The following is a 14,218-nucleotide window of genomic DNA, read 5'->3' on the forward strand; positions in this document are numbered from 1 at the left end:
AGGGTCCACTAAATGGATAAAGTGAAACATGATCTATATCCACATAATGAAAGGAAATTCTGCCACAAGCTACAATTTAGAGTAACCTTGAGATGTTATGCTGAGTAAAATACACTTATATCAGTGTTCTCAACCTTCCTAAGGTTCAACCCTTTAATACAGTTCCTCATGTTGTGGTGACCTCCAATCATAAAATTATTTTGTTGCTACTTCATAACTGTAATTTTGCTACTGTTATGAATCATAAATATCTAATATGCAAGATATAAGAAAAGTGACCCCCAAAGGGGTAGTGACCCAAAGATTGAGAACAACTGACTTAATAAAGTAAGTACGATAATCAAAGCAGAAAGAGGACTGGAAATTGCCTGCCGTGTCTTTAAGAGAGAAAAGCCGACGGGAGCTGGGAGGCAGTGGTAAGCCCACAGGGAAGCAGAAGCACATACTACCACAAAACTGTGCACTTTAACTTCTGAAATGCCACCACATAAAGCAGGGGTCTTGGTTTTGTGGATAAAAATGTTACCGTATTTTTTAATTTAATAGAATTTGTAGTATTAGCGTTCATCATTTATGACCTAATCTTTTATTATAAATGAATACTTAGTTGGAGTTCCTACTCTTTTAAAAAAAGAAATTTGCAAACTAGCAAAATTTCAAAAAGGAAAATTAATAAAAATATAAAACTACCCAGTTAATTTGGAGAGGGGAATTCTAGATTTACTCAAGAACGTGCCAGTAGAAGAAGAATAAAAAAACAAAAAGGGGGCTCAACAGGCATCCTCTTTAAACCCTAGGTGGCAACCCCTGATGCACCACTGTGATGCCCAGGGAAGACAGGGTGGCCTAGAAGCCCAACTACTTCCTTATAAGCATCCAACTTTTGGATAACTACCTAAAATGCTTCATTTGGGGGCAGACAATGTGGGCTCCAACAGATGCAGCAGATCCACATGTCTCTTTGAGGGAAGGCTATGGTGCTAATGGGCTAGAACAACATGATATGCAAGGTCATTCGGGGCATCTGGAAAACAACCCAGCTCTGAAGAAACAGTTGCCCCATATCTGGGAGAACATGGGCTTTGAGGACCTCACTGAGATTAGGGGCATGCTGCTGGCCGATACTAAGGTACCAGGTTGCCACCCGTGCTGGTGCCATTGCCCTGTGTGAGGTCACTGTGCCAGCCCAGGATACCCTTTTCTTCCAGGCTAATCATCACCACTAAAATGACCACTGAAATTCAGAGTGACGTGCAGCTGACAAAAACTGGAGACAAAGTAGGAGCCAGTGAAGCCGCACTGCTGATAAGCTGACCAGATCTCCTCCTCCTCCTTTGTGCTGATCATCCAACAGGTGTTAGACAGTGGCAGCATTTACAACCCCACGTGCTTGACACCACAGAGCAGACTCTGCACTCCCACTTCCTAGATGATGTCCGAAATGTTGCCAGTGTTTGTCTGCAGACTGGTTACCTGACTGTTTCCCCGGCGATGTGTGAGGTACTCTATTATCAATGGGTACAAGCGGGTCCTGGCTTTGTCTGTGGAGACTGAGTACACCTTCCCACTTGCTGAAAAGGTCAAGCCCTTCTTGGCCAATCCATTGGCATTTGTGGCTGCTGCCCCTGTGGTTGCCTCCACCACTGCTGCTTCTGCTGCTACTGCAGCCCCAAACAAGACTGAAGCCAAGGAAGAGTTAGAGGAATCAGATGAGAATATGGGATTTGGTCTTTGACTAATCCCCTCGGAGCAACCAACTCAGCCAGCTTAATTTAAGAAACACAGAAATAAAGGCTTACTTCTCTTTAAAAAGGAAGTGGGGGGGTGAAAATAAAAGCAAGCAAAAAAAAAAAATGCTGCTTAACATCTCATACTAACTCCAAATACAAGCTTATGCTGCAGGCCAAAGAACAGAAATTTCCACGATTGATTGAATCAATCAATCACTGTCCCTAGGGGGCAGCATGCTACTTTTAAAACTTCAGTATCTAAACTATAGCTGGCTATGATAGTCTGGGCCTCTAATCCCCACACATAGGAGTAGAAGAAGGCGAATGAGAAATGCTGGGTCATCTAGGACTACAAAGCCAGCTGGAGGCCAGCCTGAGCTACATGACAGACTGTCTCAAATAAATAAATATTTAAGATCCAATACTAGTCTTTCACACAAGTAGTTCCTTCTACTTACATCCACTGAGCTTTAAAACCAGAGGTAGAAGACATACAATATCTGAGGAATGCATACCTAATACTGTCAACCTATTTTTATAAATGGTGCATAGAGAGATATTAACTTTATTTCTAAAGATGAAGAAAGAGGCTAACAGAGCGGGCATAACTTTGGCAATGTTACATTGCTAGAAAATATAAAATCTAGCATGCCAGGAATTTGAGGCTAAAATCAATGTATCAGACCCAAAAGATTAATGTGTTTGTTTAATCAATTAAGCACCCTGTGGTCCAGGAATTATTCAAAGCACAGCATCTACTATAGCTCATATATTAACTAAGGCAGTAGGAAGTACTTTAGAAATAATTTGGAGGGGTTAAGGATAAAGCTTGCCTAGCATGCAGAAGGATGTTTAATTGCTAATATTGGAAAAAAAAAAAAAAAAAAAAAAAGGTCTTATCACCTCTAGGACCATCAGAGGCTTTCCCTTCTATCTGATTTTCTTGGAATACTCACTCTCAGGATACTTCTCTCAAAACTCAGCTAGCATGGCCCCCTCTCTCAGCCACAATGGAGAGTTTATAAATAAGGTCTCTAATCTACAGCCTCAGCTGAGCCTATGTTTGAGTTACTAGACATATGAACAAGGATGCCTAGAAATGGATTCTCCAGCCCCCAAACATTCTGACTCCCAGACATTCCTAGCCTAGTAAGCATATATTGTGTTGTAGAAAAGAAAACAGCAATCACTCCTGGGCCCTGTTACATTGGAATTTCTCACACATAGAATCTACAAATACTAAAATGGTGATTGCTTCATGTCACTAAGTGTTGGCATAGCTTGTTAAGTACCAATAATAACTAGAATAGCTCATGTCTGTCACTTCATTCTCTTTTTTTTTTTTTTTTTTTTTTTTTTCGGTTTTTCGAGACAGGGTTTCTCTGTGTAGCTTTGTGCCTTTCCTGGAACTCACTTGGTAGTCCAGGCTGGCCTCGAACTCACAGAGATCCGCCTGGCTCTGCCTCCCGAGTGCTGGAACTAAAGGCGTGCACCACCACTGCCCGGCCTGTCACTTCATTCTTAAAACAATGATAGTCTCTGAAAATGCAAAGATGTTCAACATGCAGCCCACAGGCACACCTGACCAAGGAGAGCTATGAATGATGGTACAGATGTCATCCAGATGCCATGTGGATCTGTAGGTTCATGTGGCCTGAGGGTTACTTGGGGATCCCCATGTACACCATGCTACCAGGACTGTACCCCACTATGGACTCCACAGTGGCCTAAAGTGTTGTTTTTGATAGTGTTCACTAGGTTGGCAGCAAGTCTCAGTAGAAAGAACATCCCTTTGGCCGCAGTGGTTTGCTCCAGACCACAGTTCTCCTGAGAGCTCTTTTAAAAGGTATTTGTGCACACAGATGTGAAAAACAAAACAGTGAACTAACTTAAAACACTGAGGGTTTTCTTTTTTGTTGTTGCTATTGCTGTTGTTTTGCCTCTCTCTCTCTCTCTCTCTCTCTCTCTCTCTCTCTCTCTCTCTCTCTCTCTCTCTCTGTGTGTGTGTGTGTGTGTGTGTGTGTGTGTGTGTGTGTGTGTAACTTGTGCACAGTTCTCAAGCACATACTTTGCAAATGAGAATGCTGTGTTGAAATGCCAAAAGCATGGCTAAAAGGATTAGGTGACTGGCCCAAGATTATACAAGCAAAATTAGGAGAAAATTAGGAGAAGCACTTGAAAACAGATCTACTTAATCACAAAGACACCCTTTCTACCATATTTTAATGGCTTCTACTTCTTCAAGCTAAAATAATTCTTACTGTGTTTTTCTGTCACCCATGGAAGAGTCTAAATTAATTGAAAAAGAGACATCGCTGGTTTCCAAAACTTTGGTTTGATCTACTGTATAATCTACCTCAACATTACTAGAAAACTGAAAACAGAATGAAGTCACATATTAAGATGTTAGCACACACCTTTAATCTCAGCACTTGGAAGGCAGAAGTAGGTAGATCTCTGAGTTCAAGGCCAGCATAGAGAGTTCCACGTCAGGTAGGGCTTCACAGTGAGACCCGTCTCAAAAACAAAAAAAGTTAAACTAAGATTCAAGAACTCACTGCTCCTATGTGTTGGGAGCGGGAGGTTTCCAGGGAGGCTGACAATCAGTATTAGAGTTTTGCTATTTTATCTAGCTTAGCTTTCCCCCACCCCCTTAACCTCTCAAAAAACAACAACAAAAAGAACAACAAAAAATTCCTAAATTGTCTTCCTAAGGCACTGTACAACAGAAGAATGTTTTTGATGCAAAAATGAGTATATGCAAACGAATGAGCAAGGCAGCAAAAACAGGGCATCCATTACACCAATTATTAGGTCTGTTAATAAGTACTCTGAAGTTACTATGTTGAAGAAGAGGGTTTTCAAAGCAAAGCAGAGGTCATGCCTTTTTAGTAACAGCAACATTTGGAATGCTTAGAAAGCCACTGAGATAATATTCCAAATTTTAATACCCACAGGTTCCCTGAGGCAGCCATTCCATTTTCCTGAACTATGATTTCTTCTTCTGTTAAAGGATTAGAATGTTTTGTGTTCTGTAATCTATATTGTCCTTTATAGTAACCATGCCATATATGATTAAACACTTAAAAATGTGATTTATATGGCTTAAGAATTGTCTTTAATGAGTACTGAGGACTGAACCCCAGACCTTACATGTGTACTCAAAGGTTCCAGCATTGAGACAATTACCCTCAGCCTCAAATGTTTTTTAATTAAATTAAAGTTGCCACTTCTGGTTAATGCTTTCCCACTGCACAATACAGGACTACAAGAACTAACTGCAAGACTACAAGATCTCTGCATAGTCTCCTAGTCCTAATTATTTAAAAGTCTAATCTCTCTAAAATTGAGTAAGTAAATAAATCTAACCACATAATTGGAAATACGACCACAACAAGGGGATAAAACAATCCTAGTAACCATTAAGTATGTTCTTGACCAGAACTTATAAAACAGTCCTGCAAGGAGGGGGCTGGAAAGATGGCTTAGTGGTTAAGAGCATTTGCTGCTCTTCCAGAGGACCAATGTTTGGTTCCCAGCACTCACATGACAGGTCACAACTCTCTGTAACCCCAGTTCCAAGGGATCCAAAGCCCACTTCTGGCCTCTGTAGGCATCAGGCATATACATGGTAGCACAGACATACATACAGGGAAAACACAATAAAATTTTAAAAACTTTTCCTGTATGGAGCCAGATTAATGTTTTTGTTTGCTTGCTTTTTTTAATATGCATTGGTATTTTGCTGCATTTCTGTGTGATGGTATCAGATCCCCTGGAACTGGAGTTACAAACAGTTGTGAGCTATCATGTGGGTGCTAGAAATTGAACTCAGGTCCTCTGGAAGAGCAGTCAATGCTCTTAACTGCTGAGCCATCTCTCCAGCCTGAGCCAGATTTTTAAAAATTGAGGTTTTATAGGTAAGTGATCTTTATTGGAACAACTTAATTCTAGAATTATAGCATAAAATCAGCCACAAATAACAAAAACAAATCAGTGTGGCTGTGTTCCAAAAAATTTTACTGATACTGAAGTTTGAATTTCATAAAATTTTCACAGGTCACCAAATATTATTCCTCTTTTGATATTTTTTTCAAGAATTAAAGAGGCTAGGGACATAGCTCAGTGCTAGAGCACCTGCCTAGCAAAGACAAAGCTCTGATTTCGATCCTCAGCACTGCAACAAAACAAAGAAAATTCAAAAGTTAAAGTTATTTTGCTGGGCAGTGATGGCGCACACTTTTAATCCTAGCACTCAGGAGGCAGAAGCAGCCTAGTCTACTACAGAGCTAGTTCCAGGACAGCTGGGCTACACAGAGAAACCCCGTCTCAAAAAACCGAGAGAGAGAGAGAGAGAGAGAGAGAGAGAGAGAGAGAGAGAGAGAGAGAGAGAGAGAGATTAAAAACTTCCTAAAGCTTTCTTTCTTACAAATCATAGGTAATACAAAATAGGTGATCAGACTTGTCTCACCTATCAACGTCTGCCACCACACTATGCTTAATTCATAACTACATAACTGTGACAGAATATGCTGATGAAAACTCAAAAAAGTATAAAAAGAAATGTGTTACATATATTAAAAACAAACGAAACAACCACAAGCTGGGCTGATGAGATAGCTGAGCAGATACAGGCACTTACCACAAAGCTTGGCAACCTGAGTTCAATCCCCAGGATCCACATTGTAGAAGGAGCGAATCAACACCAAGTTGTCCTCTGACCTCTACATACACACCCAATTTCCACTGTGGCTATGGAAATGAGGAAGAAGCCTTAAGCTTGGTCACAAAATCTGAGAGGCTAGTTTAAGTGAACATTAGAGGATTTGAGGTGTAGAAAGTCAGTTAGTGCAAAATGCCAGTGGGAATACTAGTTCATACGGAAGTTGGGGGGGGGGGGGGCGTGTTAAAGAACCAAAAACCTTAAGAGCTTAAGAAATCAGAATGAGTTACCTTCATTTTATATTTAGCTAATAAAGCATGCGACTCTGTTGGAAAGGACAGAGAGGAAGTCTCTACATATTAAAATCATAATCTTCAAGGTATATTTTGTGTAGAAAAAAATATAATACAAAACATTTGTACAGTAAGCTAGTTTCTACACGCACAAACAAGTGAACTACAATCTATCTTTTTCTTTTTTCTTTTTTTTTTTTTGGTTTTTCGAGACAGGGTTTCTCTGTGTAGCTTTGCGCCTTTCCTGGAACTCGCTTTGGAGACCAGGCTGGCCTCAAACTCAGAGATCCGCCTGCCCCTGCCTCCCGAGTGCTGGGATTAAAGGTGTGCGCCACCCACCGCCTGGCTCTATCTTTGTTTTTATTTGCATAAATGCTGTCCAAAAAGGAAAGGAGGCTACCGATGAGGAGTACAGAAGGTAGAAGCAGCAGTGTTCAAACTTCTCTACATAGACCTTCTTATATTATTTTGAAATCTGAATCAAGTAGCCACATTACTGATTCAATAAAGGAAGTGAGATTCTAAAAATAATGGAGCCAGGCATGGTGACTTGTGCCTATAATCCCAGAATTTAGGCAAGTCATGAGTTAGACTATATAATAAATTCCAAGCTAGCCTGAGAAATAAAACATCTGTCTGAAAACAATGAATAAAATAAATTGAGAGGGTTCTGATGATGTATAGCTGTTAGTTAGAAACTGTGACTTACCTACATATTTTGACTATATTATTTGCATATAACTAATGACAGCAGATCTATATTACTTATAACTGTACAACAGATTTCTAATTTATCTAAAGAAAGACAATATAAGCTTCTTTTTTTTTTTTTTTTTTTTTTTTTTTTTTTTTTGGTTTTTTGAGACAGGGTTTCTCTGTATAGCTTTGCTCCTTTCCTGGATCTCGCTCTGTAGAACAGGCTGGCCTCGAACTCACAGAGATCCACCTGCCTCTGCCTCCCGAGTGCTGGGATTAAAGGCGTGCGCCACCACCGCCCGGCCAATATAAGCTTCTTAAGAATGAACAGGAATGAAAAGTGCCAGGCATGGTGGCACACACCTTTAATTTCAGAGCTCAGGAGGCAGAGGCAGGCACTCTGAGCTTGAGGCCACCTACAGATCTACAGAGCAAGTTCCAGGACAGCCCTGTCTCAAAAACCAAAAAAAAAGAAAAAGAAAAAGAAAGTTAACAAATGATGCTTGTATTATCCTAAAGACTCACTAAGATGACAACCATATGAAATGGGAGCAGGGAGCCATCCCACATTGTTGCAGGAAACTTGATCGCACTGTGATAATCCTAGACTGTTAAACAAAGTATACCTTGAATGGAGGGCGGAGCAAGAGACTAGCCCACCCTAATTGGCCATAGAGAAGCCAGCAATTTGGATAGAGAAGACACACAGGAAGGAAAGGACAGGGACTTGAGTTTGGCGCTTCCTTTTTGGTTTTGGAACAGTGAAGAGAACCATCTCTTTACTGGGTCTCCAGACAAAAAGCAAGGTCAGTTAGTCACTAGCTCCACCCCAACTCAAAGAAAACTTTATTTAACAGTTGAATGTCACAGTGAGATCAAAATTCCCGTAAGATCAGATATCTACCAAGTTAACTCAAGAGCAGTTTCTGATAGTAGATACTGCCATAAGGTTCTGCTTACCTGCCTTCCAAATAACCTTTCTTTCCCTTAATCCCAACAATGTTTATATACATGCAATCTTAAAAAATGATGCTTTTCTTGATGCTGTCTCTTAATCTTCTGGTCCAGACAGTCCTTCTTCTCAAATTTCTTGAAGGACTGTCTGGTTTGTATTTATGATGTCTAGTTTCCTCAATTGTGTTTCTTAATAAAGCCCTATTCTATAACTCTTCTGCTAAAGCAACATGTTGTGGATATCGCAAAGGGGATATGATATAGATATGATAGGATGAGAGGGTAGATTAATAAACCTACTTTTAAAGAACAACTTGTTTAAATGTTTTACATTGGTATAGATTTTAGTTTATTGATACAAACTTAAAGTTGATTTTGTTATACTGTGTGTATATTTCTACTCTTGTTTAAGGTGTTATGTTTGTACAGCTCATTTAAAATTGTAATGGATAATTAAGGAATAGATTAATAATTAGTCATCTATGACAATCATACTCGTAGCCATGTTAGTTAAGTCTTCTAGGTATACATAGATAGATATATTTCAGATAGATAGGTAATCTTCAAATACTTCAAAGACCTACAGAATATGGCATTTAAAATATTTAAAACATTTAGACTTTCTGGACAGTAAGACATGTCTGCTCCTGGCAGCACCGATTTACTTCAGAGAGGAGGATGGGCATCAAAGACACTACATATGGAGTTTATCTTCACCATGACAAAAATAGCCATTTGGACAAGAAACTGTTCTTGCCTGGACTGCTTGATTGACTGGACATGCAGGACCCATGGAAAGGTGACCACTGAACTTTGCTTGGCAAAATGGTCCTTTAGGTTCCTGCTTCACAGAGAAAACTGCCAGACATTCTACAGGACACAGAGAAAAATGACTGAGAGACTCTAGCCCTGTGGGCTGAAGACAGATGCCCCAACTTTACAAGAGAACTTTGGATGACTGTCCAGGCTGCCAGCTGACTCTGTCTACCATGTAAGACTCCCGAAAGTTGCTTGCATCCTTCTCCCATTTCTCAGGTAGTATTATATCCTTCTGAGGTCTTTGATGTAGTTGAAGACTAGATAGTTATAATTTCCTCAGTTATGATAAAAGATAAATTAGATGTAAAACCTTAGACTCACAAATATAAGATAGATAGGATATCTTCTTTAATATTGTAACTATAATTCTTGCTTGATAATTGTTTTGTTATCTGTAATTTTACTATGTGGAAGTTAAAACCTTTTTTGAAAAAAAAAAGGGGGGGGGGGAGTGCTGTGGATATTGCTCTGTATAAATAAAATGCTGATTGGCCAGTAGCCAGGCAGGAAGCATAGGCAGGACAAGCAGAAAAGAGAATTCTGGGAAGTGGAAGGCTGAGGCAGAGGGACACTGCCAGCCGCCGCCATGACAAGCGAGATGTAAGGTACCGGTAAGCCATAAGCCATGTGGCAACTTATACATTAATAGAAATGGGTTAATTTAAGATATAAGAACTAGATAACAAGAAGCCTGGGCCATTAGGCCAAACAGTTTAAATAATATTAAACTGTTAATATTAAATAATATTTTATAAGTGGGCTGGCGGACTTCCGGGGATTGGCGGGACACGGAGAGAAAACTCTCCAGCTACAGCAACAGGCCTCTAATAAGTGTAAATCAGAATCAGTTTAGCACCATCTCAAAAGATTTCCTCTGCTATACTACCACCTCCACATTCCCACCTATTCTGAAAAATCTATAGAGCCTGAGATGAAACCCAAAGAACTTAATGTTTAATCCACATCTCAATCAGCTGGCTTGCCAGAATCTACTTGAAAACCAATTAGCTAAGGTCACCAATAACTTCTCAATAGTCCAAATCACAGCACTTCTGGCTTAACCTTTCACTTAGCATTTGACACTTTCCCAAAATTCTCTACCTTTTACATTCATTCAGTCCTCTTCCCATCTAAGAACACTTAATCTTTCAATGATGATGATTAGGAACACAATGGTGACGTTCATAAACTGACAAAACAACATTTCAACAATGAACTATAAAACCTACGCAACTTTAAATCCACTGGCTTCCAAATCAGACTTGCATGGGTAGTCAGGGTATTGCAGTATAGGAGTATAATGATACTTTAGTAGCAACAAATCTAAATCTGAAAATTTTGTCTTGCTATTTACACTTACAGACCAAAAGGCACGTGACTTTAAAATGTATTTATTTGTATATTTGCTTTTTGTGTCTGTTAGGGAGGTGTGTGATGATACACAAGAGGTCATGCAGATGTTTGCACATGAACGTAGAGGCCATGGGTCAACTTTTGGTGTTATTTTTGGGAGCTGTCCACCCTTTGTATTTTAAGGCAGGGTTTCTCACTGATACTTGAAACTTGCCAATTAGTCTAGGCTGGCTGGACAGAAAGCCTCAAAAATCCACCTCTGCTAAGATCACAAACTTGTGCCACTACACCTGACTTTTTACATGGTGCTGGGAATTGAACTTAGATCCTCACATATCCACAGTAAGCAATTTACTAAACTGTCTCATCAGACTGACACACACCTTCCTGAATTTTACCTTTGTTCTCCTCCAAACTAGGTATACCTTCCCTACAAATTTTTGTTATGATTAAAGAAAAAAAATTAAATGGGAAGTTTCTACTCTGACAGCATGTCCTGAGGACTATGGGCCTCAGAAGTAGCAGTAGGAGACATTAGCAGGGAAGACACCAGTCTGGGGTTGGGAGAGTAGCACACACAAGATGACTGAGCAAGTAAGTAGTTACACTAAAGATCGGTAAGAACCAATTTCTTGCTGGTGGAGAAAAAAGAGTCATAAATACAGAATGAGACATAGGTCATTGGTTCTTGCCTAGCATGCCTGAGTTCCTGGGTCTAAACCCCCCATATTAACAGAATTAAAACAAAATCTAACATAAACACAGAAAGAGAAAAGACTGGAGAGAATTCTGGAGTTCTAGACTACTGGTTTACCAGTTTAAACAAACACCTCCTCTACTGAAAGAAATCAGGATACCTTGGAGGATGGAATGATCCCACAGCTGGAACAGAAAAATATAAGATGATTTAGAATACACTGGAAAGTACACCAATGATGGGGACATGCCCAGAAGACAAGTCAACTTTAAAGGGTTCCACTACAAAATCTGAAACAGTGAAATAAAATTGAGCAGTGAAATAAAATTTCAAATCACAGGACCTAATAAAAACCACCAAACGGGAGCCGGGCGATGGTGGCACATGCCTTTAATCCCAGCACTTGGGAGGCAGAGCCAGGCAGATTTCTGTGAGTTCAAGGCCATCCTGGGCTACAGAGTGAGTTCCAGGAAAGGTGCAAAGCTACACAGAGAAACCCTGTCTCAAAAAAACAAAAAAAAAAAAAAAAACAAACAAACAAAAACACCACCAAACGGGAACAGAACCATGAGAATATATCTGTATTGAGTGAAAGAATGCCTACTCTGACAGGGAGTAAATCTAAGTGATAATGCTTAAGCTCTGATGAGAGGTATTGGTACAGTCTTGGGTGTCTCTCCACCTAAGAACAGTGGGCCTTAGTGTGTGCAAAAGCCGTAGGTTTGATCCTCACCACCACAAAAGAGGAGTTAGAGATTTAGCTCAGTGATACAGCACCTGCCTAGGAAGCACAAGGCTTTGGGTTTGGTGTCCAGTATGAGAACAGGAAAAAACAAAAGCAAACCTAGAAGGTGAAAATGATGACTTCACATGAGTTACAGAGTAGAGACACTCAGCAAGCATGAGCTTACAGTGTCCAAGGTCAAACATCAACAGTAGTGGACCAAGACTGTCTCTGGGTAGTGCACTAAGAATAGCACATCTTTCTGTGGTAGGCAGTTCTGCCAACAATGTCCTCAGTGTGCATGTGAGCAGCCACTGGGAGCATTTTACTAAAGGGACATGTTACAGAATAAAAGGACTGTACTATTTGAAACTGCCAAGGTCATTAAAGACAGGAAGGGTTACTGAAAAATTGTTCTAAATTCAAGAAGGATAAAGAGGGACTAGCAAGATCACTTAGAAGGTAAAAATGCCTGCCACCAAGCCTAACAATCCACCCACATGGTGGAAGGAAAGAATCAACTTCCAAAAGTTGTCTTCTGACCTTTATACAATTGTCTTAGCACATAGTAAAACACACAAAATAAAGGCCAAAAAAAAGTTTAAACAAAAGAAGAGTGAAGAGACATGACAATTAAATGCAATATATGATCCTAAACTGGCTCCTGGACTTGAAAGGAAAAAGAAATACTATTCGGATCACTGGGAAAACATGACTGGCATCTATGGACCTGAAGTTAGTGTTCTATGAGTGCTCGTTTCCTGATTAGGCATTTTGTAGGAGACTGTCCATATTTTGGTAAACAGAGACTAGAATATTTAGGCATTTTGTCTACAACTTGCTCTCAAGTGGTTCAGAAAGTCCAATCAGATTACGAATGGTGCATTCATTAGAAATGTGGAACTATCGATGAGAATGCACCAGCAAAGAGATTAGGTAGTTTCACCAAACCTTGAGAATCCAATTAGGTACAGTTTAAGAGAGGCTGAGGTGAGGACATGACTAAGTCAGTAGAATGTTTACCTAGCATACACAAAGTCATGCGTCCCACCCTCAGCATCACATAAATTTGGCATGGTGGAACATTGCTGTAATCCCAACATTTGGAAGGTGCAGACATGAGGATCAGAATTTCAAGGTTGTCCTTGGCTACACAGAGAGCTCACAATCAGCCTGAGCTACAGGAAACCCTGTCTGCAAAAAACAACAAAATAGATACAGTAAAAGAGAAAAAGTATCAATTCCAATGTCAGAAGAATCTCTGGACCACTGAAGGGACATCACCAAGTCCACTTTATTAAGTCAAAAATAACAAGATGTCCCAGGCTAATCTTGAATACACATATAGTATATAGCTAGTTCAACATTAAAATGTGGTTGAAGGGGTTTCAGGAGTTCTAAGAATTTTCATTAGGTACGAAATTGCTTCAAAGTGTCAATTTTCAAAAGTTCAGTGTAAACTCATGACAACCATGGTGCCAGCAAAAAAACTGGTTCACTAAATATACTCAGAAGTATTTGGCCCTCCCTCCCCAAAGGAGAACTGCCAAAGGATAAATCTTAGCACAAACTGTATTTTTTCCTCCTCCCCCAGGTCTAAATGCAGTCCCATTCTTTACTTCCCCATCTCTACTTCTTATCATAATACCTCACTGCACCACTGTAACAGAATTCTTGTCTCCCTGATACCCTTATAAAACTCTGCACCATTAACTCTAAAATCAGGAACCCATACTTTTAAAACTTACACTTAATTTTATTTACTTATCCAAATTATCTGTAACCGCTGCCTACTGCTAATGTCAATTTACAAGGCAGGAAAATGAAAGGATATTTCGTATACGCATTCACACATTCATTAACAAAGAAAACAATGAATAAGTTAAGTACCAAGGGAAGTGAGAATGGAGAAGGGAGAGTAAGAGATAGTTGTGCTAGGCACAGCAGCTCAAACCTATAATCTCAGCACTCCATAAGGCTGAGGCAGGAGGACTATAGTTTGGGATCAGACTGAGCTAAACAGTGAGAGCCTGCTTCAAAAAGAAAAATGAGGAAGACTTTGACTTGAGTTTTAATTTATGCTTACTTTAGGACTTCATATTTATTTTATTTTTTATGCCATGGTGGGGATGCCAAGGTAGAGTGGATATAAGTTCCAATATTTAGAACTTCTAAAACTCTACTTTTCCCAACTTGACATTAAATAAATAAAACAATCATTTATCACACTGGGATAATCCAAGGAGATGATTTAAAGTCAAGAGAAACCATCCTCAAGGTTCTAATATG

The 14,218-nt window shown here is 39.7% G+C and overlaps 1 protein-coding gene and 1 pseudogene across 4 annotated transcripts in view; one reads left to right on the forward strand and one right to left on the reverse strand.

The window, feature by feature from the left end:
- Positions 1–14,218, reverse strand: part of Ptpn4 (protein tyrosine phosphatase non-receptor type 4) — a 192,490-nt gene that overhangs the window by 170,513 nt on the left and 7,759 nt on the right. The window lies entirely within an intron of this gene.
- Positions 665–2,549, forward strand: LOC128109591 (60S acidic ribosomal protein P0-like; annotated as a pseudogene).

This window comes from Peromyscus californicus, unplaced genomic scaffold, assembly GCF_007827085.1.
Source record: "Peromyscus californicus insignis strain IS unplaced genomic scaffold, ASM782708v3 Scaffold_14__1_contigs__length_90479793_seg_2, whole genome shotgun sequence".
Lineage (NCBI taxonomy): Eukaryota > Metazoa > Chordata > Mammalia > Rodentia > Cricetidae > Peromyscus > Peromyscus californicus.